This window comes from Salvelinus fontinalis, chromosome 21, assembly GCF_029448725.1.
Source record: "Salvelinus fontinalis isolate EN_2023a chromosome 21, ASM2944872v1, whole genome shotgun sequence".
NCBI classification, from domain to species: domain Eukaryota; kingdom Metazoa; phylum Chordata; class Actinopteri; order Salmoniformes; family Salmonidae; genus Salvelinus; species Salvelinus fontinalis.
The window spans coordinates 27,629,115-27,654,202 of record NC_074685.1 but is presented as its reverse complement, the minus strand read 5'-3'; positions in this window follow the sequence as shown (position 1 = coordinate 27,654,202).

The window sequence follows — 25,088 nt, the reverse complement described above, 5'->3', positions numbered from 1 at the left end:
AGGTGGGTCCAAAATTTCGGGCAGGTACTGTAGTTTTCAAGCCCATGACTATTAGCTGTTCCCATAGACATCCAGTCAATGTGCTAACGCTAGTTAACAACATCCTTCAAACTTCCTTCAAAGCACTACTGATTTGAAACAACGTAGCGATGCTTGTATCAAAGTAACTAAACCAGGTGATGATGACGTTCGAAGTCGCACTACCACTATCTGACAGGTGTTGGAAGTTGGATTTAATCTAGATATTTCACATTCTTTGCAGTTGGAAAGATCATTCAGGTTGGGCACACGTCAGGGGAATCTATCCTGAAATCAAAACACACTAGTATTGACTTTTGAGAGAGCCTATTTTGATATTTTTTCATTCTCAAACAGTGATTGTAAATGAAACAGCTTTAGTAGTTGTTATGGGTAATTATGAAATGATGCATCCAAAGAGTTTTGTTAATGTGTAAAAGTGAGTTGAAAATGTTTAATTCAAACCCAAAGCAAAGCTGATAAGCAGTTACCACATGATAAATCACGTACAATGCTGTTTGATCACTCAGTCAGTGGATAAGGAGCATTGATGGCAAATCTGATGGCCGAATGGTAAAGAACATCTAGCCGCTCGAGAGCACCCTTACCTGCCGATCTATAAATGATGTCTCCGTAATCTAGCATGGGTAGGATGGTCATCTGAATCAGGGTTAGTTTGGCAGCCGGTGTCACGTGAGCTGAGTGGGCATTCTATGTTGTGTGTCTAGTTTGTCTGTTTCTGTGTTCAGCCTAATATGGTTCTCAATCAGAGGCAGCTGTCAATCGTTGTCCCTGATTGAGAATCATATATAGGTGGCTTGTTTTGTGTTGGGGATTGTGGGTGGTTGTCTTCTGTCTTTGTGTTCTGCACCAGATAGGACTGTTTTCGGTTTTCACATTTATTGTTTTGTTGTTTGTAGTGTTCTCACATTCTTTATTAAATTATGTTTAACACTAGCCGCGCTGCGTTTTGGTCCGATCCCTACACCTCCTCTTCAGACGAAGAGGAGGAAATCAGCCGTTACAGAACCACCCACCTAACCCGGACCAAGCAGCGTGGCAACGGGCAGCAGCGACAGCAGCACGGTACCAGGAGGAATGGACATGGGAGGAAATCCTAGGCGGTAAAGGACCCTGGGCAGAGCCAGAGGAGTGTCGCCGCCCCAAAGCGGAGCTGGAGGCAGCGAAAGCAGAGAGGCGGCATTATGAGGCTCTAGCAAGGCAGAGCGGCTGGAAGCCCGAGAGGCTCACCCAAAAATGTATTTGGGGGGGGGGGGGTAAAGGGTAGTGTGGCGAAGGCAGGTAGGAAACCTGCGCCCACTTCCCATGCTTCCGGTGGAGAGCGGGAGTACGGGCAGACACCGTGTTATGCGGAAGAGCGCACGGTGTATCCTGTGCGTGTGCATAGCCCGGTGTGGGTTATTCCACCTCCCCGCACTGGGCAGGCTAGATTGAGCATTGAGCCAAGTGCCATAAAGCCGGCTCAACATATCTGGCCTCCAGTAGGTCTCCTCGGGCCGGTGTACATGGCACCAGCCTTACGAATGGTGTCCCCGGTTCGCCTACACAGCCCAGTGTGGGTTATTCCACCTCACCGCATTGGTCGGGCTACGGGGAGCATTCAACCAGGTAAGGTTGGGCAGGCTCAGTGCTCAAGGGAGCCAGTACGCCTGCACGGTCCGGTATATCCGGCGCCACCTTCCCGCCCCAGCCCAGTACCACCAGTGCCAACACCACGCACCAGGCTTCCTGTGCGTCTCCAGAGCCCTGTTCCTCCTCCACGCACTAGCCCTATGGTGCGTGTCTCCAGCCCGGTACCACCAGTTCCGGCACCACGCACCAAGCCTCCTGTGTGTCTCCAGAGCCCTGTTCCTCCTCCACGCACTCTCCCTGTGGTGCGTGTCTCCAGCCAGTACCTCCAGTTCCGGCACCACGCACCAAGCCTCCTGTGCGTCTCCAGAGCCCTGTACGCACTGTTCCTTCTCCCCGCACTCGCCCTGAGGTGCGTGCCCTCAGCCCGGTACCACCAGTGCCGGTACCACGCACCAGGCCTATAGTGCGCTTTGAGAGTCCAGTGTGCCCTGTTCCTGCTCCCCGCACTAGCCTTGAGGTGCGTGTCTCCAGTCCGGTACCACCAGTTCCAGCACCACGCACCAGGCCTACTGTGCGCCTCAGCAGGTCAGAGTCGGCCGTCTGCCCAACGCCGCCTGCACTGCTTGCCTGCCCAGCGCCTTCTGAGCTGCCTGCCTGCCCAGCGCCGTCTGAGCTATCCGTCTGTCCAGCGCCATCTGAGCCATCCGTCTGCCCAGCGCCGTCTGAGCCATCCGTCTGCCCAGCGCCGTCTGAGCCATCCGTCTGCCCAGCGCCATCTGAGTCATCCATCTGCCCAGCGCCATCTGAGCCATCCGTCTGCCCTGCGTCATCTGAGCCATCCGTCTGCCCAGCGTCATCTGAGCCATCCATCTGCCCAGCGCCATCTGAGCCATTCGTCTGTCCCGAGCCATTAGAGCCGCCCGTCTGTCCCGAGCCGTCAGAGCCGTTCGTCAGTCAGGAGCCGCTACAGCCGTCCGTCAGTCAGGAGCCGCCAGAGCCGCCAGCCAGTCAGGAGCCGCCAGAGCCGCCAGCCAGTCAGGCACCGCCAGAGCCGCCAGCCAGTCAGGAGCCGCCCGCCAGTCATGAGCCGCCCTCCAGTCATGAGCTGCCCTCCAGTCATGAGCTGCCCCTCAGCCCGGAGCTGCCATTAGTCCGGAGCTGCCCTTCAGCCCGGAGCTGCGTCTCTGTCCAGAGCTGCCCTTCAGCTTGGAGTTGCCCCTCTGTCCTGAGCGACCTCTCTGTCCTGATCGACCTCTCTGTCCTGAGCTACCTCTCTGTCCTGAGCTACCCCTCTGTCCTGAGCTACCTCTCTGTCCTGAGCTGTCTCCTCTATCTAGGAGGGACCTTTGTGAAGGTTCCTAGACCAGGGTCGGGGGCGAGGGTCGCCACTCAAAGGACGCTAAGGAGGGGGACAAAGACAATGTTGGAGTGGTGTCCTCGTGCTGCGCCGGATCCGCCACCGTGGACAGATGCCCACCCAGACCCTCCCCTTGAGATTTAGGGGTGCGTTCGGAGTCCGCACCTCAGGAGGGGGGTACTGTCACGTCCTGACCATAGTTCTTGTGTGTTTTGCTTGTTTAGTGTTGGTCAGGACGTGAGCTTGGTGGGCATTCTATGTTGTATGTCTAGGTTGTCTATTTCTGTGTTTGGCCTGGTGTGGTTCCCAATCAGAGGCAGCTGTCTATCGTTGTCTCTGATTGGGAGCTATACTTAGGTAGCCTGTTTTCCATTGTGTGTTGTGGATGATTGTTTCTGTTAGGTCTATGTTCACCTGGCAGAACTGTTTCATTTTCGTTTTTCCTCGTTGTTGTTTTGTGTAGTGTTCAGTTTTAATTAAATATGACGAACACTTACCACGCTGCATTTTGGTCCTCCTCTCCTTCCACCAACGAGAATCTTTACAATGTGACAGGGCGGCCATAGGATCAAAAGGAAAACTGTGGTGGGTCCCCTCATCATTTTAGACTATAGTGTGTGTGTGTGCCTGCGTGCGAGAGAGAGAGAGATTGTAGACACTGATTTGTATGTATACTGAAAAAAAAAATGCAACATGTAAAGTGTTGGTCCCATGTTTCATGAACTGAAATAAAAGATCCCAGAAATGTTCCATACACACAAAATGCTTATTTCTCTCAAATTTGATGCACATATGTGTTTATATCCCTGTTAGTGAGCAATTCTCCAAAGCCAAGATAATCCATCTACCTTACAGGTGTGGCATGTCAAGAAGCTGATTAAACAGCATGATCATTACACATTTGCACCTTGTGCTGGGGACAATCTAAGGCCATTTTTGTCTCACAACACAATGCCAAGGATGTCTCAAGTTTTGAGGAAGAGTGCAATTGGCATGCTGACTGCAGGAAAGTACACCAGAGCCGCTGACAGAAAATTGATTGTTCATTTCTCTACCATTAGAGAATTTAGCAGTACGTCCAACCGGCCTCACAACCGCAGACCACCTGTAACCACCCCAGCACAGATGCTCCACATCATGCTTCTTCATCTGCGGGATCGTCTGAAACCAGCCTCCCGGAGAGCTGATGAAACTGAGGAGTATTCTGTCTGTAAGAAAGCCCTTTTGTGGGGAAAAACACATTCTGATTGGCTGGGCCTGCTCCCCAGGTGCTGGGCCTAGCTTCCAAGTGGATGGGCCTTCCCAGGCCCACTCATGGCTGATTCCCTGCCCAGTCATGCGAAATCCATAGATTAGGGCCTAATTAATTAATTTCAATTGACTGATTTCCATTGTTGTATGTTGTGTTTAGATTCTTCTTTCAAATTCTCTTGAGGCTGTTTTTATTTAAGGTGTTATGTCCGTGACATGGTAAAAGTACAATCCAATAATGAGGAGGCAGGAAGGTAAGTTTAGGCTAATGACTCTATGGTGCAGGCAATGAACATGAACGTCTGGTCGGCAGGTGACTGTAAACTTCCACATCTATGGGGCGCGCACGCTATGGAAGTGTCTGTGCACGTTCCATAATGTGCCCACCACCACTATACACAATACACAACAAAAGGGACACATGCATTAATGATTGATCATAGTGCAGTCCAAAATGGAAAGCACATCCCCCTCTCCCTTCTCAGCTATCCACCATGAATCCGTTCTTTCACCTTTCACAGTTGGTCAGTTATGGGAAATAGCCTTCTTTTTGCAATCAGTCAATCATGACAAACTGTAATTTTTAAAAGGAGGGAGTCTTGGGGAAATGGGGAAGAAAAATGCATACAATTGGCACTTGTCGAGCGGGTATAGTGTATTTCAGACCGTATTTCACTGTATGTTAATATGAGATAATGTGTAGCTTGTGTGGGAGTTGCAGGACTTTAGAGATTAATTAACGTGTCCCTAATGAAGAATAATTCAACATGAATCATGATTCATTGATCTTTAACACAACAAGCACAGTTAGGAGTAAAAAGGCACAGCCCAGGTGTAAGGACCCACTGTACCACACGTTGGTGGGCAGTGTTACTACACTCATTACTGGGCCTGTGGGGCATGATACTGAAGGCACAATCATGGCATAGCCCAAATCACCTACAAATCGCCTTCTGCAGCTTACTGTATCAACCTCAGTAATGAAACATGATACCGCAGCCCAATAAATGTATATTCTACTGAGGGCACAGTAACAGTCTCACCAGCTCACTGGGCTGTGACAAAACGCTTGGGCTATTTTAGAATATATCTGCGTAAACATTTCTCATCTAATGCAATGTTCAGCCACTTCTATTTAAAGGATAACACTGCCAACCCAAACACGCCAAATTATCCTGTCGAAAAAGGCACGTGAGGCATGACAAATGAATGTGGATTCTCAAAGAGCTGCTTAGCAGTAGCAGTATTCAATGGGAATTAACTTGGTTTAACTTCACTAGTGTATGTTTGGAAGGACATTAAATATGGTTGCTTTGCCCTGTTCTCTGTGTCTGTCTGGCTAGAGGAAAGATAGAAATGGGGTTGACATGATTATGCCCTCTGGTTTATTAATATGCATCACTTTTTAATTCCACATAATATATAATGTATTGGAATTGTGACAATATGCACCTTGGCCATTCCCCACGGGCAATCAGATTGATGGCAGGGGCTAGCACCAGGCCTTGGCCCCTGCTGACAACATTAGCCATAAATTAATGTTCAGACACTAACGCAGACAATTTATGATGTGAAAAACACAAGGCTTACTAAGAACACTGCAGCTGCTGCCCCTGACGCCAAAGGCTTAGCACATAATGTCCTTAAGTGGGATACTGTACATTTACTGTATTTGTGCAAATATGCAACAGAAGATTTGCATGTGGGTAGACAGTTTTGTATGATACCAGGGGAGCTGACGGTATTCTCAGAATATGTGTGAGTGTGCATGTGAGAGAGAGAGAGTGTGTTTTTGAGTAAGTGTATGTTCTGTTTTGTACTAGGGGTACAGTACTAGTGAGAGTCAGTTATGTTTTGCACTAGGGGTACAGTACCAGTGAGAGTCAGTTGTATTTTGTCCTAGGGGTACAGTACCAGTGAGAGTCAGTTCTGTCCTGCACTAGAGGTACAGTACTAGTGAGTGTATGTTCTGTTTTGTACTAGGGGTACAGTACTAGTGAGAGTCAGTTGTGTTTTGTCCTGGGGTACAGTACTAGTGAGTGTATGTTCTGTTATGCACTAGGGGTACAGTACCAGTGAGTGTATGTTCTGTTTTGTACTAGGGGTACAGTACCAGTGAGTGTATGTTCTGTTTTGTACTAGGGGTACAGTACTAGTGAGTGTATGTTCTGTTTTGTACTAGGGGTACAGTACCAGTGAGTGTATGTTCTGTTTTGTACTAGGGGTACAGTACTAGTGAGAGTCAGTTCTGTTCTGCACTAGGGGTACAGTACTAGTGAGTGTATGTTCTGTTTTGTACTAGGGGTACAGTACTAGTGAGAGTCAGTTCTGTTCTGTACTAGGGGTACAGTACTAGTGAGTATGTTCTGTTTTGTACTAGGGGTACAGTACTAGTGAGTGTATGTTCTGTTTTGTACTAGGGGTACAGTACTAGTGAGTGTATGTTCTGTTTTGTACTAGGGGTACAGTACTAGTGAGTGTATGTTCTGTTTTGTACTAGGGGTACAGTACTAGTGAGTGTATGTTCTGTTTTGTACTAGGGGTACAGTACTATGAGAGTCAGTTCTGTTCTGTACTAGGGGTACAGTACTAGTGAGTATGTTCTGTTTTGTACTAGGGGTACAGTACTAGTGAGTGTATGTTCTGTTTTGTACTAGGGGTACAGTACTAGTGAGAGTCAGTTCTGTTCTGTACTAGGGGTACAGTACTAGTGAGTATGTTCTGTTTTGTACTAGGGGTACAGTACTAGTGAGTGTATGTTCTGTTCTGCACTAGGGGTACAGTACTAGTGAGTGTATGTTCTGTTTTGTACTAGGGGTACAGTACTAGTGAGTATGTTCTGTTCTGTACTAGGGGTACAGTACTAGTGAGTGTATGTTCTGTTTTGTACTAGGGGTACAGTACTAGTGAGAGTCAGTTCTGTTCCGCACTAGGGGTACAGTACTAGTAAGTGTATGTTCTGTTTTGTACTAGGGGTACAGTACTAGTAAGTGTATGTTCTGTTTTGTACTAGGGGTACAGTACTAGTGAGTATGTTCTGTTCTGCACTAGGGGTACAGTACTAGTGAGTGTATGTTCTGTTCTGCACTAGGGGTACAGTACTAGTGAGTGTATGTTCTGTTCTGCACTAGGGGTACAGTACTAGTGAGTGTATGTTCTGTTTTGTACTAGGGGTACAGTACTAGTGAGAGTCAGTTCTGTTCTGCACTAGGGGTACAGTACTAGTAAGTGTATGTTCTGTTTTGTACTAGGGGTACAGTACTAGTGAGTGTATGTTCTGTTTTGTACTAGGGTTACAGTACTAGTGAGAGTCAGTTGTATTTTGTACTAGGGGTACAGTACTAGTGAGTGTATGTTCTGTTTTGTACTAGGGGTACAGTACTAGTGAGAGTCAGTTCTGTTCTGTACTAGGGGTACAGTACTAGTGAGAGTCAGTTCTGTTCTGCACTAGGGGTACAGTACTAGTGAGTGTATGTTCTGTTTTGTACTAGGGGTACAGTACTAGTGAGAGTCAGTTGTGTTTTGTCCTGGGGTACAGTACTAGTGAGAGTCAGTTCTGTTCTGTACTAGGGGTACAGTACTATTGAGTATATGTTCTGTTCTAGGGGTACAGTACTAGTGAGTGTATGTTGTGTGTGGTACTACTGTAGGGATAGCTGGTAGGGCTTGGTAAGAGCATCTGTTTCAAGTATAATGCGCGTCCCTCCCTCCTCTCGTACACTCTCATCATTAACAGTGTTTATATAAAGCTGCAGCCCACTCCTGTGGTTGGTGAGTGTGCTGTTAGGAAAGTGAGGGGTTAGATGACATACACAGGGATATCAAACTCTATCAGTTCTGGGGATGAGCAGCCTTAAAGCTGGAATCTGTTTGGGAAATTACAACAAAGACATTACTTCAAACAACGAACACTGTATTTTCTCTCTGACATCATTGCCCGTTGGATAGAACAGCAGAGTATGCGCAACAATTTACTTTTTTACCACAATGCTGGATGCGCATTTCCTCAAAACAAAAACAATAACAAAAGGCACCTGGGGCGGTCAGTGACGCTGTCAAAAATCGAATCAAATCAAATGTTAGTAGTCACATTCCACGCCATACATCACTTTGGGGCGGCAGGTAGCCTAGTGGTTAGAGCGTTGGACTAGTAACCGAAAGGTTGCAAGATTGAATCCCCGAGCCGACAAGATAAAAATCTGTCGTTCTGCCCCTGAACACGGCAGTTAACCCACTGTTCCTAGGCCATCATTGAAAATACGAATTTGTTCTTAACTGACTTGCCTAGTTAAATAAAGAAAAAACTCCTTCCGTGGCCTCCAAATGTTCTTAAATGCAAGTAAAACTAAATGCATGCTCTTCAACCATTCGCTGCCTGCACCCGTCTGTCTAGCATCACTACTCTGGATGGTTCTGACTTAGAATATGTGGATAACTACAAATATCTAGGTGTCTGGTTAGACTGTAAAATCTCCTTCCAGAATCACATTAAGCATCTCCAATCCAAAATTAAATCTAGAATCGGCTTCCTGTTTCGCAACAAAGTATTCTTCACTCATGCCGCCAAACATACCCTCGTTAAACTGACTATCCTACCGATCCTCGACTTCAGAGCTGTCATTTACAAAATAGCCTCCAACACTCTACTCAGCAAATTGGATGCAGTCTATCACAGTGCCATCTGTTTTGTCAACAAAGCCCCATATACTACACACCACTGCGACCTTTATGCTCTCGTTGGCTGGCCCTCGCTTCATATTTGTTGCTTAACCCACTGGTTCCAGGTCATCTATAAGTCTTTTCTAAGTAAAACACCGCCTTATCTCAGCTCACTGGTCACCATAGCAGCCCCCACCCGTAGCACGCGCTCCAGCAAGTATATTTCACTGGTCATCCCCAAAGCCAACTCCTCCTTTGGCCACCCTTCCTTCCAGTTCTCTCCTGCCAATGACTGGAACGAATTGCAAAAATCACTGAAGCTGGAGTCTTATATCTCCCTCACTAACTTTAAGCATCAGCTGACAGAGCAACTTGCACCTGTACACAGCCCATCTGTAAATAGCCCACCCAACTACCTCATCCACATATTATAATTTTTTCTCTCATTTGCACCCCAGTACCTCTACTTGCACATTCATCTTCTGCACATCTATCACTCCAGTGTAAATGCTCAATTGTAATTATTTTGCCACTATGGCCTATTTATTGCCTTACCTCCCTAATCTTACTACATTTGGACACACTGCATATAGATTTTTCTATTGTGTTATTGACTGTACGTTTGTTATCCCATGTGTAACTCTGTGTTGTTGGTGTCGCACTGCTTTGCTTCATCTTGGCCAGGTCGCAGTTGTAACCTGTTCTCAACTGGCCTACCTGGTTAAATAAAGGTGAAATAAAAAAATAAACTTGCGCCAAATACAACAGGTGTAGACCTAAGAGTGAAATGCTTACTTACAAGCCACTAACTAACAAAGCAGTTGAAAAATATGAATAAGAAGAAGAAATAAAAGGAACAAGTAATTAAAAAGCAGCAGTAAAATAACAATAGCGAGACTACAGTTGAAGTCGGAGATTTACATACACTTATGTTGGAGTCATTAAAACTCCTTTTCAACTACTCCACAAATTTCTTCTAAACAAATTATAGTTTTGGAAAGTCGGTTAGGACCTCTACTTTGTGCATGACACAAGTCATCTTTCCAACAATTGTTTACAGACAGATTATTTCACTTATAATTCACTGTATCACAATTCCAGTGGGTCAGAAGTTTACATACACTAAGTTGACTGTGCCTTTAAACTGCTTGGAATATTCCCCAAAAAATTATGTCATGGCTTTAGAAGCAACTGATTGGCTAATTGACATAATTTGAGTCAATTGGAGGTGTATCTGTGGATTATTTCAAGGCCTACCTTCAAACTCAGTGCATCTTTGCTTGACATCATGGGAAAATCAAAAGAAATCAGCCAAGACCTCAGAAAATAAGTATAGACCTCCACAAGTCTGGTTCATCACTGGAAGCAATTTCCAAACACCTGAAGGTACACGTTCACCACAACAAACAATAGTACGCAAGTATAAACACCATGGGACCACGCAGCTGTCACACCGCTCAAGAAGGAGACGCATTCTGTCTCCTAGAGATGAACGTACTTTGGTGCAAAAAGTGCAAATCAATCCCAGAACAGCAGCAAAGGACCTTGTGAAGATGCTGGAGAAACAGGTACAAAAGTGTCTATGGCCACAGTAAAACGAGTCCTATGTCGACATTACCTGAAAGGCCACTCAGCAAGGAAGAAGCCACTGCTCCAAAACCGCCATAAAAAGCCAGACTACGGTTTGCAACTGCACATGGGGACAAAGATTGTACTTTACGGAGAAATGTCCTCTGGTCTAATGAAACAAAAATTGAACTGTTTGGCTATAATGACCATCATTATGTTTGGAGGAAAAAGGGGGAGGCGAGCAAGCCAAAGAATACCATCCCAACCGTGAAGCACGAGGGTGGCAACATCATGTTGTGGGGATGCTTTGCTGCAGGAGGGACTGGTGCACTTCACAAAATAGATGGCATCATGATGTAGGGAAAATGATGTGGATATATTGAAGCAACATCTCAAGACATCAGTCAGGAAGTTGAAGCTTGGTTGCAAATGGGTCTTCTAAATGGACAATGACCCCAAGCACCCCAAGCAAAATGGCTTAAGGACAACAAGTCAAGGTATTGGAGTGGCCATTACAAAGTCCTGACCTCAATTCTATTGAAAATGTGTGGGCAGAACTGAAAAAGCATGTGCGAGCAAAGAGGCCTACAAACCTGACTCCTTTACACCAGCTCTGTCAGGGGGAATGGGCCAAAATTCATCCAACTTATTGTGGGAAGCTTGTGGAAGGCTACTAGAAACATTTGACCCAAGTTAAACAATTTAAAGGCAATGCTACCAAATACTAATTGAGTGTATGTACACTTCTGACCCACTGGGAATGTGATAAAAGAAATAAAAGCTGAAATAAATCATTCTCTCTACTATAATACGGACATTTCACATTCTTAAAATAAAGTGGTGATCCTAACTGACCTAAGACAGGGAATCTTTACTAGGATTAAATGACAGGAATTGTGAAAAAGTTGAAATGTATTTGGCTAAGGCGGATGTAAACTTCTGTAGGAGACAGAATGAGTCTCCTTCCTGAGCGGTGTGACAGCTGCGTGGTCCTATGGTGTTTATACTTGCATACTATTGTTTGTACAGATGAATGTGGTACCTTCAGGCATTTGGAAATTGCTTCCAAGGATGAACCAGACTTGTGGGGGTCTACAATTTGTTTTCTGAGGTATTGGCTGATTTCTTTTGATTTTCCCGTGATGTCAAGAATAGAGGAACTTAGTTTGAAGGTCGGCCTTGAAATACATCCACAGATACACACCCAGTTGACTCAAATCATGTCAATTAGCCTATCAGAAGCTTCTAAAGCCATGACATAATTTTCTGGAATATTCCAAGATTTTTAAAGGCACAGTCAACTTAGTGTATGTAAACTTCTGACCCACTGGAATTGTGATACAGTGAATTATAAGTGAAATAATCTGTCTGTAAACAATTGTTTGAAAAATTACTTGTGTCATGCACAAAGTAGATGTCCTAACCGACTTTCCAAAACTATAGTTTGTTAACAAGAAATTTGTGGAGTGGTTGAAAAAGAGTTTTATTGACTCCAACCTAAGTGTATGTCAATTTCCGACTTCAACTGTACAGGGGGTGCAGGTACAGTCAATGTGGGGGGCACCGGTTAGGCGATGTAATTGAGGTAATATGTACGTGTACTGTAGCTAGATTTATTAAAGTGACTATGCATAGACAATAACAGGGGTTAGCAGAGGCATAAAATAGAGGGGGGTGGGCAATCCAAATAGTCTGGTTAGCCATTTGATTAGATGTTCAGGAGTCTCATGGCTTGGGGGTAGAAGCTCTTGGATCTAGACTTGGCGCTCCGGTAACGCTTGCCGTGCAGTAGCACAGAGGCAAGGGCAAGGGTCTATGGCAAGGGTGGCTGGAGTCTTTGACAATTTTTTGGGCCTTCCTCTGACACTGCCTGGTATAGAGGTCCTGTATGGCAGGAAGCTTGGCCCCAGTGATATACTGCGCCATACGCACTACACTGTAGTGCCATGCGGTCGGAGACCCTTTTGAGAATCTGAGGACTCATGCTAAATCTTTTCAGTCTCCTGAATGGGAATAGGTTTTGTTGTGCCCTCTTCACGACTATCTTGGTGTGCTTGGAACATGTTCGTTTGTTGGTGATGTGAACACCAAGGAACTTGAAGCTCTCAAACTGCTCCACTACAGCCCCATCGATAAGAATGGGGACATACTCGGTCCTCCTTTTCCTGTAGTCCACAATCATCTCCTTTGTCTTCATCACGTTGAGGGTGAGGTTGTCGTCCTGGCACCACATGGCCAGGTCTCTGACCTCCTCCCTATAGGCTGTCTTGTCATTGTTGGTGATCAGGCCTAGTACTGTTGTGTCATCGGCAAACTTAATGATGGTATTGGAGTCGTGCCTGGCCGTGCAGTCATGAGTGAACAGGGAGTACAGGAAGGGACAGAGCACGCACCCCTAAGGGGCCCCTGTGTTAAGGATCAGCATGGCGGATGTGTTGTTACCTACCCTTACCACCTGGGGGCAGCCCGTGAGGCAGTGCAGGATCCAGTTGCAGAGGGAGGTGTTCAGTCCCAGGGTCCTTAGCTCATTGATGAGCTCTGTAGGCACTATGGGGTTGAACGCTGAGCTGTAGTCAATGAATAGGATTCTCATATAGGTGTTCCTTTTGTCCAGTTGGGAAAGGGCAGTGTGGAGTAAAATAGAGATTGCATCATCTGTGGATCTGTTAGGGCGTATGCAACTTGGAGTGGGTCTAAGGTTTCTGGGATGATGATGTTGATGTGAGCCATGACCATCCTTTCAAAGCACTTCACGGCTACAGACGTGAGTGCTACGGGTCGGTAGTCATTTAGGAAGGTTACCTCAGAGTTCTTGGGCACAGGGACTACGGTGGTCTGCTTAAAACATGCTGGTATTAGTCTCACAAAGAGAGAGGTTGAAAATGTCAGTGAAGACACTTGCCAATTGGTCAACTCATGCTCGCAGTACATGACCTGGTAATCTGGCCCTGGGGCCTTGTGAATGTTGACCTGTTTAAATCTCTTACTCACATCGGCTGCATAGAGCGTGATCACACAGTCGTCCGGAACAGCGTCTGGTGCTCTCATGCATGTTTCAGTCTTATTTCCCTTGAAGCGACCATAGAAGGGGTTTAGCTAGTCTGGTAGGCTCGTGTCACTGGGCAGCTCTCGGCTGTGCTTCCCTTTGTAGTCTGTAATGGTTTGAAAGCCCTGCCACATCTGACAAGCGTTGGAGCTGGTGTAGTACAATTCGATCTTAGTCCTGAATTGACCCTTTGCCTGTTGATGGTTTGTCAGAGAGCATAGTGGGATTTCTTATAAGCTTCCGGGTTAGAGTCCCGCTCCTTGAAAGTGGCAGCTCTACCCTTTAGCTTAGTGCGGATGTTTCCTGTAATCCATGGCTTCTGATTGGTGTATGTACGTACAGTCACTGCGGGGATGACGTCATCGATGCACTTATTGATGAAGCCAATGACTGATGTGGTGTATTCCTCAATGCCATAGGAAAAAACCCGGAGCATATTTCAGTCTGTGCTAGTAAAACTGTCCTGTAGCTTAGCATCTGCTTCATCTGACCACTTTTTTTATTGACAGAGTCACTGTTGCTTCCTGCTTTAGTTTTTGCTTGTAAGCAGGAATCAGGAGGATAGAATTATGGTGAGATTTGCCAAATGGAGGGTGAGGGAAAGCTTTGTACTTGTCTCTTTGTGTGGAGTAAAGGTGGTCTAGAGTTTTTCCCCCTCTGGTTGCACATTTAACATGCTGATAGACATTTAGTAAAACTGATTTAAGTTTCCCTACATTATAATCCCCAGCCACTAGGAACTCCGCCTCTGGATGAGCGTTTTCCTGTTTGCTTATGGTGGAATAGATTTCATTGAGTGCGGTCTTTGTGCCAGCATCAGTCTTTGTGATATGTAGACAGCTACAAAAAATACTGATAAACTCTCTAGGTAGATAGTGTGGTCTACAGCTTATCATTAGATTCACCACCTCAGGCAAGCAAAACCTTGAGGCTTGATTAGATATCGTGCACCAGCTATTCTTTACAAATATACATAGTCCGCCCCCCCTTGTCTTACCAGACGCCGCTGTTTTATCCTGCCGATACAGTTGTATGTTGATAATATTGTCGTTCATCCATGATTCCGTGAAGCACAAGATATTACAGTTTTTAATGTCCCTTTGGTAGTTTAATCTTACTCGTAGGTCACCGATTTTATTTTCCAATGATTGCATGTTAGCTCGTAGAACGGAAGGCATTGAGGGTTTATTCGATCACCTACGAATTCTCAGAAGGCAGCCTGACCTCTGTCCTCTTTTTCTCTGTCTTCTCTTCACGCAAATGACGAAGATTTGGGCCTGTTCCCGGGAAAGCAGTATGTCCTTCACTTTGGCCTCGTCGTCAAGAAAAGAAAAGCTTCTGCCAGTTCATGTAGGGTTCACTGTTCTGAAGTCCAGATGTTATTTCCTGTCAAAAGAGATAAGTTAACCTGTCTAGGATCAGCGTGGCGCTAGCGGCACACCCCCCCCCCCCCCACTGAAAAACCAGTGCCGCGAAATTCAAAAAAAATATTTTTTTTAAATATTTAACTTTCACACATTAAAGTCCAATACAGCTAATGAAAGACACAGATCTTATGAATCCAGTCAACATTTCCGATTTTTAAAATGTTTTACAGGGAAGACACAATATGTAAAGATGTACATCTATTACCTAAAAACACATTAGCATATTCCACCATCTTTTATTTGTCCACCAACACCAGTAGCCATCACCAATTCGGCTAAACTAAGATATTTATAGCCCCTAACCAACAAAAAAACTCATTAGATGACAGTCTGATAACATATTTATGGTATGGGATAGGTTTTGTTAGAAAAAAGTGCATATTTCAGGTATATGGCATAGTTTACAATTGCACCCACCATCACAAATGGACTAGAATAATTACAATGAGCAACGTGTTTACCTAACTACTAATCATCAAACATTTCGTAAAAATACACAGCATACACGAATCGAAAGACACAGATCCTGTGAATACAGACAATATTTCAGATTTTCTAAGTGTCTTACAGCGAAAACACAATAAATCGTTATATTAGCTTAGCACATAGCAATTAGCAGCCCAGCATTGATTCTAGCCAAAGTGAGCGATAAAAGTCAACATCGCCAAAAGATATTAATTTTTTCACTAACCTTCTCAGAATTCTTCCGATGACACTCCTGTAACATCACATTACAACATGCATATACAGTTTGATCGAAAATGTTTATATTTAGCCACCAAAATCATGGTTAGACAATGTGAAATGTAGACAAGCTGGTAAAGAAAACGTCCTTGCGCCACTTAGACAGTGATCTACTCTTATACATAAATACTCATAAACGTGACTAAAAAATATAGGGTGGACAGGGATTGATAGACAATTTAATTCTTAATACAATTGCGTTATTACATTTTTTAATTTATCCTTACTTTTCAATACAGTTTGCGCCAAGCGAAGCTACGTCAAAAAACATGGCGTCCTAAGCCACTAAAATGTTTCGACAGAAACACGATTTATCATAATAAAAATGTCCTACCTTGAGCTGTTCTTCCATCAGTATCTTGGGCAAAGGATCCTTTCTTGGGAGAAATCGTCTTTTGGTGGAAAGCTGTCCTCTTGCCATGTGGAAATGTCAACTACGTTCGGGATGAACTGAAAAGCGTTCCCAACTTTTCACATCGTTGCAAAAATAAATGTCCCAAAATCGCACTAAACGGATATAAATTGCTATAAAACGCTTTAAATTAACTACTTTGTGATGTTTGTAACTCCTATAACGAGTGAAAAGATGACCGGAGAAATATAACAGGCTAAACTAATGCTTGGAACAGGAGAGGGTCGGTGTCTTCCACGCGCGTTACGCAGCAAGAAAAGACTTGCTAGCTAAAGGTTTTTTTCATTTGTAGTGCCTGTGAACGAGCAATCGAGCCCGTTGGAATCGTCATCACGTAAAGGCATCCAGGGGAAGACGTAAGAAGTGTCCGTATAGTCATAGCAACGACAGTGCCCGTTTAAATGACTTCAGAAAAGTGGCCAACGTTTCTCAAATCTGACTCCATGTCAGGGAAATTGCTGTAGAATGGGCTCTGTTCCACTTAGAGACAAAATTTCAACTCCTATAGAAACTATAGACTGTTTTCTATCCAATAATAATAATAATATGCATATTGTACGATCAAGGATTTTGTGGGAAGCCGTTTAAAAAATTAGCCACATTAGCATAAATAGTCTAAACAGCGCCCCCATCCCCAACAGGTTAAAAAAATAAGTTAGAAACACAAAAAAAAATACAGTTGTGTAGGAGCACGTAAAACGTCAGCCATCTTCTCCAGCGCCATGATATAGTGTTGTGCCAATCATTAATCTCAGCTTAAAAATTGGTGATCGCTTCAAGAGTACCAATGAAAAGTTTAGATACACCTAATCTTTCAAGGCTTTTTCTTTAGTAGTACTATTTTCTACATTGTAGAATAGTAGTGAAGACATCAAAACTATGCAGTAACACATATGGAAAAAGTGTTAAACAAATCAAAATATATTTAATATTTTCGATTATTCAAAGTAGCCACCCTTTGCCTTGATGACAGCATTGCACACTCTTGGTATTCTCTCAACCAGCTTCACCTGGAATGCTTTTCCAACAGTCTTGAAGGAGTTCCCACAAATGCTGGGTCTTTCTTGGCTGCTTTTCCTTCACACTGCGGTCCAACTCATCCCAAACCATCTCAATAGAGTTGAGGTCGGGTGATTGTGAAGGCCAGGTCATCTGATGCAGCACTACATCACTCTCCTTCTTGGTCAAATAGCCCTTACACAGCCTGAAGGTGTGGGTCGTTGTCCTGTTGAAAAACAAATGATAGTGGGACAAAGCGCAAACCAGATTGGATGGAGTATCAATGCAGAATGCTGTTGTAGCCATGCTGGTTAAGTGTGCCTTGATTTCTGAATAAATCACAGACAGTGTGACCAGCAAAGCACCCCTACATCATCACACCTCCTCCTCCATGCTTCACGGTGGAAACCACACATGCAGAGATTATCCGTTCATCTTCTCTGCGTCTCACAAAGACACGGTGGTTGGAACCAAAAATCTAAAATGTGTACTCATCAGACCAAAGGAGATACGCAGTCTCCTCTGAACAGTTCATTTTGAGATGTGTCTGTTTCTTGAACTCTGTGAATCGATTATTTGTGCTGCAATCTGATGTGCAGTTAACTGTAATGAACTCATCCTGTGCAGTAGATGAAACTCTGGATTCTTTATTTCCTGTGGTTGTCCTCATGAGAGTGTCACGCCCTGATCTGTTTCACCTGTTCCTGTGATTGTCTCCACCCCCTTCAGGTGTTGCTTATTTCCCCAGTGTATTCATCCCAGTGTTTCCTGTCTCTCTGTGCCAGTTCGTCTTGTATGTTAGTCAAGTCAACCAGCATGTTTTTCCACGTACTCCTTTTGTAATTCTCTTTTTAATTGTCCTCCCAGTGTTGACCCCTGCCTGACTCTGGACTTCTTTCCCGCCTGCCTGATCATCCTGCCTGCCCTTCGGTACCTTTTGGACTCTGAACTGGTTTTGACCCTTTTGCCTGTCCACGACCATTCTCTTGCCTTCCCCTATTGGATTAATACATCTTGTAAGACTCCAATCATCTCCTTCCTGTGTCTGCACCTGGGTCTCGCCTTGTGTCATGATAGAGAGACACTTTCATCATAGTGCTTGATGGTGTTTGCGACTGCACTTGAAGAAACTTTCTGCATTGACTAACCTTCATGTCTTAAAGTAATGATGGACTGTCGTTTCTCTTTGCTTATTTGAACTGTTCTTGCCATAATATGGACTTGGTCTTTTAACAAATAGGGCTATCATCTGTATACCACCCGTACCTTGTCACAACACAACTGATTGGCTCAAACGTATTAAGAAGGTGAGAAATTCCACAAATTACCGTTTAACAAAGCACACCTGTTAACTGAAATGCATTCCAGGTGACTACCTCATGAAGATGGTTGCGAGAATACCAAGATTGTTTAAAGCTCTCATCAAGGCAAATGGTGGCTACTTTGAAGAATCTCAAATATAAATATATATTTTGATTTGTTTAACATTTTTTGGTTACTCCTGTACATGATTCCATATGTGTTATTTCATAGTTTTGAAAAACCCTGGAATGATTACGTGAGTCAATTCATGTTAGAATCACCTTTGGCAATGGTTACAGCTGTGAGTCTTTCTGGGTCTCGAAGATCTTTGCACACCTGGATTGTACACTTTGTAATTAAAAATATATATATATTCTTCAAGCTCTGTCAAGTTGGGTGTTGATCATTGCTAGAGTGCCATTTCCAAGTCTTGCCATAGATTTTTAAGCCGCTTTAAGTCAAAACTGTAACTAGGACACTCAGGAACATTTAATGTTGTCTTGGTAAGCAACCCCAGGGCATACTTGGCCTTGTGTTTTAAGTTATGGTCCTGCTGAAAGGTAAATTTGTCTCCCAGTGTTTGCTGGAAGCAGACTTAAATAGGTTTTCCTCTAGGACTTTGCCTGTTCTTAGCTCTATTCCATTTATTTTTATTAAATACAACTCCCTAGTCCTTGGCGATGACAAGCATACCCAAACAACTCAATGATGTGTTCTGTTGGATTTGCCCCAAACATAAAGCTGTGTATTCATGACATAAAGAGAATTTCTTTGCCACTTTTTTTGCAGTTTTACAGTAGTGCCATATTGCAAACAGGATGCATGTTTTGGGATATTTTTATTCTGTACAGGCTTTGTTCCTATTATGTGACTTGTTAAGCAACTTTTCACTTCTGAACTTATTTAGGCTTGCCATAACTAAGTGGTTGAGTACTTATTGACTCACATTGACATTCCAAAAAAAAAATGAATTCCACTTTGTCATTATGGGGTATTGTGTGTAGGCCAGTGACACAACATCTAAATGTAATACATTTTAAATTCAGGCTATAACACAATAAAATGTGCAAAAAGTCAAGGGTGTGAATACTTTCAGAAGGCACCCTATTGCTTTCTTTCTCCCTCTTCTAGAATTCTCTTAATTATGGAGCTCCCTTTCTCCCCAGAGACTACTGACTGCCACATCAACATACTGCTATAATTAATTGGAGTCTCATTTACATTTAGATCTGATGTGTATGAGCATGTAAACCACTAACAAGGACAAATGTCATATTTCCATTTTAACACATACCTAAAAATACCCCAAACCTTTTAACAAGATGCTGTGATCAGAGATGGTGAATTTCTAAGTGTGAGAAAAATGGTTAAGTGATAAGATAATGGATGATGTATAATAGTGGTTCCCAACCTTTTTCGGTTACTCTATCACCAAGTACATTTTGCTCTGCCCAGACTTCCCCTGAAGTACCCCCTCATGTGCATTTTACAAGTAAGCCTATGGTGTCTTGAGTCTTCTCAAGTACCCCCTGTGGATAGGCCAAGTACCCCCAGTCCTAGTACCTCTGGTTGGGAAACACTGAGCTAAAGGACAGGTCCTCTTTGAGATTCAGAGGGCAAACCTTGCCTGTCTTTCTCTGCTCATATCAAGCTGCTGATTAAAACCTGACAATAAACCTCTCCTCTCCCAGTGGTGACAGAACCTCAGGATGGGCTGTCTGAATGCCCTGGAACTGGAAACCTGCAAGGTGTGACACTGATTTACTGCATGCATGGTGTTCTACCTACAGTACACAACATACACTACACTGCTATCACTTACATGTGTTTACCCTAAAGATTCAAGGTTTGGGTTTCTATGGATTTTATTCTCCCACATCCCAGGTTAGTCTCTCGCTAGTCCCTGGTGTTTAAATCAACTGACAGGTTCAGCATTAACCCAGATTGTGAACATAAAGGGCACAGAATCCTACATTATCTCCCTCCCACAGAGCGGGGACATGGTACATTAATCACAGGCAAAGCTACCCACAGCACATGCACGTACGCACCCCCCTCAATTCAATGGTCAATTCACTCCACGTAACAATAGGAGTACACAGCGCCACAAGGGTCAAAGATGATGCTCTTTAATTACAAGAATGGATGAAAGGTTTTCTTCCTCCCTTTTCTCCTCAATGAAATGCAATCACACCATAATCAGCCATTCTGAGGTCAGAATTTACAGTATAGAATAAAACTGCTGCTAACAAATGCCCTTAGAATGAAATAATCCTAATGCAACGTGGCTCTTTGTAATATGAAAATGAAAAATAATGTTTAAAATGTCAGTGCCTGATACAGTCGAACACTGCCTTCTTAGGCCTTTATACCTATCTACTGTAAATGTGTATCAAATGTTGATTTTCAATTACTTATGGTATTGACCTTATGTCTGAGAATTGTAACTGAGAATTAGCTAATGACTACTTGTTAAATATTCCAAAAGTTTCATGGTGGGATAATTAATGATGTGCAGAATTATCTGAAAATTCATGGGAGTCTATTTCATACATTACCTCTGTCTCCAACAATATCTGATTATTGTAACATTCTTAAAATTGTTGGAAATTAATGTGCAGGCTCTTTATGTACCTCTTTTCAAGCAACCATCTGGAACATCCACACATATTAATCAATCACACACCGGTATTGTGGAGAGATTGGCTACAGATGGTTGGTAGAGCCAACCTTCAGTTCATTCAGATCTATCATTTTACCATCTTTATACAAATCAGGCACAGACCAAACTCTCATTTTAGAATACTTCTGATTGTATAGGCAGTCAAGTCGGCAGATAGTACAATTACATTTAAACATGTTTCATAACGGATGTCCATTCCAAAACCCACTGCACCAGGGTGTATACATTCTTAAACTAAAAAACAAGGGGACTAGACCCTCCCTTATTAAGGGCAAAATTTGGTAAATATTTGAAGATTATTATTCAAGAAATTGAATGGAAAAAGGTGTGGACATCTTTTTTTTAAGTGCAGAGACTCTAAAACACAAATGGTTTAGTACATTATAATAAATATAACTTACTGGACTCAAAAATGACAACTGACAGCAAATGTAATGTAAATCAGATGATGCTGGGCTTGTACATATATTGGTCAAGTTGGAAGCATGCTGGCATTTCTTTCTCCTTGACAGCAGTTTTATTGTGACTGAAAATGTATCATGATTACCAAATGTATCATGATTATATCAATGACGTATTTCATTATTTGTTGTTTTTTACATTTTGTTGCAGCCCTCCCATATATGCAACATTCTTGTTTCGACTATTTATTAGGATGGAATTGTGATATCTAAGGGAAGAAATATATAGATACTGTATGTGTGATGTGTTTGACATGTTGTATGTGTTGTAAATAAATCAATGTTAGTAAAACAAATAAAATATATCACCTGTGTCTTTCTCTGTCTGTGTATTTTCTTTGCCTTTTTAAACATGTTACACTACCATAACAACATACTTGAATTAATATAATATGAATGATATTGCAAGGAAGCATGTTAATTATGGTCATTAATGAAAATGCTGGGCGAGAATTTTTTTTGTGTATACCTGTTAATACCTCATCATTGCTACTGTCACACCTACAGCTTTAAGCCGTTTGACATAATGTCAGATTGACAAAAGCCTTATATAATGGACAACCTGGCACATGGATAAGCTCATCTTTATTGGAATGGCCCTCTGTGTATATGTTTTTGGCATAGCGTCTTGCAAAAAGTGGTACAGTTAGTCTGGTAACAGAACAACAATGGATTGAGAATATCATGTTACATTCAACATTTAAATTACATTGTTTTGAATTACATTATTACTAAGATGATGTACGCAGTTGGGATAATCCATTATATTTGAACATAATGAACTGTGTTTAATGTGTTATGCGGTTGTATTTTCTCATTTTTTCTTTTCTTTTTGTTTTATGTTTCAAACTCTAACACCCGGTAATGAAGTACACTCACACTGCATTTTAAGTCACTTTTTAACAGTGCATAAACATTGCTGTTGCAGTCACAATAGAGGCATGGAATACCGTAGATAAAACATTTCCCAGCCCACATTCTCTAAAGCACAGTGTAATTATACAGGTACACTGCTGACTTTACGTAAAGTGATGAGGAATGATCTTCTGATGAAGACCTTGCCTGGGGCGGCTTAGTGGATTTATGTCTTGCTCTATGGGGGAGGGAAGGGGGGAGCAGGCGGGAGCAAAGGGGAGAAAGGACAAACGCACTTTATTTTAATAAGGTGTTGTCACAGCAGATAGCCAGGTCCTATATCAGCTATGCAGTGGCTTTGGGAGCTCTGCCAGCCAGGCTGAATACAGCTCTGTTTCACTGGAGCTCTTGTGTGGGTGTCATGGACCCCAAATAAAAGTCTCCCACCTGCACCAACTGTTTAATCTGTAGCATGACGTTTGGCACTGCAATTCGTTAGGGTGGCAGGTAGCCTAGCGATTAGAGTGTTGGGCCAGTAACTGAAAGGTTGCTGGCTTCTAATACCGACAAAGTGAAAAACTCTCACTTGCTCCAGGGGTGCCATACTACTATGGCTGACCCTGTAAAACAACACATTTCACTGCACCTACCTGATGTATGTGACAATAAAACATCTTATTTTTTCGTAAATATGAATCCAGCTCTGTATAGCTCACTCCCCAACCCTGTAGAGTACTAATAAAATCTAAATCTAAAACTCAATCCCTCCTTCTATACACTGCTTGCTGGTGCTCCCTGGTGAACTGAGTGTATAAATCAGCTCTATAGGAACCAGGGAACTAAGAGATTGGTCCTGGCCACTACATGGCCTGTTTGGTTATTCTGAATGACCAGGATGAGGAGGAATGCATCTCTTGCCACTGCATCTAATAGTCACTGAGAGAAATAATGCATAGGAAAGATAGAATACACAATTAGCTTATACTGGGACACTGAACCATGTACAGGACAGTGTGTTCCTATAAACAATAAACATACTACCACCACTAATCCATCCACCTCTCGATTAGTACTAGAATTAGTCAGTTCTTAGAAGTCATTATGGTCTAATCACTCAGTAAACACCAAGTCAGCCATTTCTCTGAGAGTGAATCACTCTCTGCTATGTCAATATCACAATCATTATTTATCCCCTATGTATCCAACACACAATAGATTGCTTAACTGCAGCTAGAAGCTGCTTGATAAATATTTATTGACATGATCACACGGCCTATTTGCTGGCATAGCAATATTTCCATGACATTGGATTCGGTTTATTTTAATGCATATTTCAAACTCATTGTCCATTCATGCATATGATGCGCTAACTGTGCATTATGACCACATAACACGCATTTTACCTCACTTTAGGTAAAGGGTTACAGGCTCATCTTTCATTGCGTATGTGTTAATGGCTATTTTTTGAGAAATGTATAGTCATACGGTGGTGTGAGGCTGTGTTATAATTTCAGATAAAATATATTCTCTGCCTGTACAAACGTGGGACAAAAGGTTACAACAGAAAATAAGTAGGTCACACAGGGGAAAAGGGACTTTCTTTTCACTTAAAATATCCAGGGTATGGTTGAAATCTAAATAAAAAAAATATACTAGTATGTAAATTAGATATTTCTGTATTTCATTTTCAATACATTTGCTAACATTTAAACAAATGATCACTTTGTCATTATGGGGTATTGTGTGTCATGTATAAACTGCTAATATAATCAAAATCACTTATCCTTGGTTAGACACTCTCCTGAGGCACAAAAATGTGCTATCTAGAACTTAAAAGGGTTATTCTGCTGTCCTCGTAGGAGAACCCATTGACAAACCCTTTTTGGTTCCAGGTAGAAACCTTTTGAGTTCCATGTAGAACTATTTCCACAGAAGGATCTACATGGAACCCCAAAAAGTTCTACCTGGAACCAAAAAGGGTTCTAGAACTAGACATGTTTAATTCTATTGTAGAGATAGCGTTTACTGACAATTACACATTGGGAGCACGTGGCCAAAGAGCTCTATTTTCATGTCATCTGACCATAGCACCGGTTTCAATCCAAGTGCCAATGCCGTTTCTCAAACTCCAGGCGGTGCTATGGTCATATGACATGTAAATAGAGCACTTTGGCCACGTGCTCCCAACGTGTCATTTTCTGTAAACGAGAGGGAAGTCCATGAAAGCAGATTGAGGATATCAAGGATCTGGAAAGATTATATATGGAGGAATGATCTGAGATCTCTCCCAATGTGTTCTCCAATCTCATAAAACCTTTTAGAAAAAGTCTCAGTTTCATTATCCTAGCAAGAGCAGGGTACTAGGGTACTAGGGTATAGAAAACAGTGGTGCCAATAACTTTGATCCCTATCTTTTTTAGATTTGTTTGTATTACTAATTATATTTCTCTGAGCAATTGTATTTGTATAACATATAATTTTCCTCCAAAAATGTGCATACACTATAGCTGAGTATTTGTATTATTTATTTAATACAGTCTTTTTTGCTCATCTTTGTCACACCCTGACCATAGAGATCCTTTTTATGTCTCTATTTTGGTTGGTCAGGGTGTGAGTTGCGGTGGGCATTCTATGTTGTCTAGTTCTATGTGTTTGGCCGGGTGTGGCTCTCAATCAGAGGCAGCTGTCTATCGTTGTCTCTGATTGAGAACC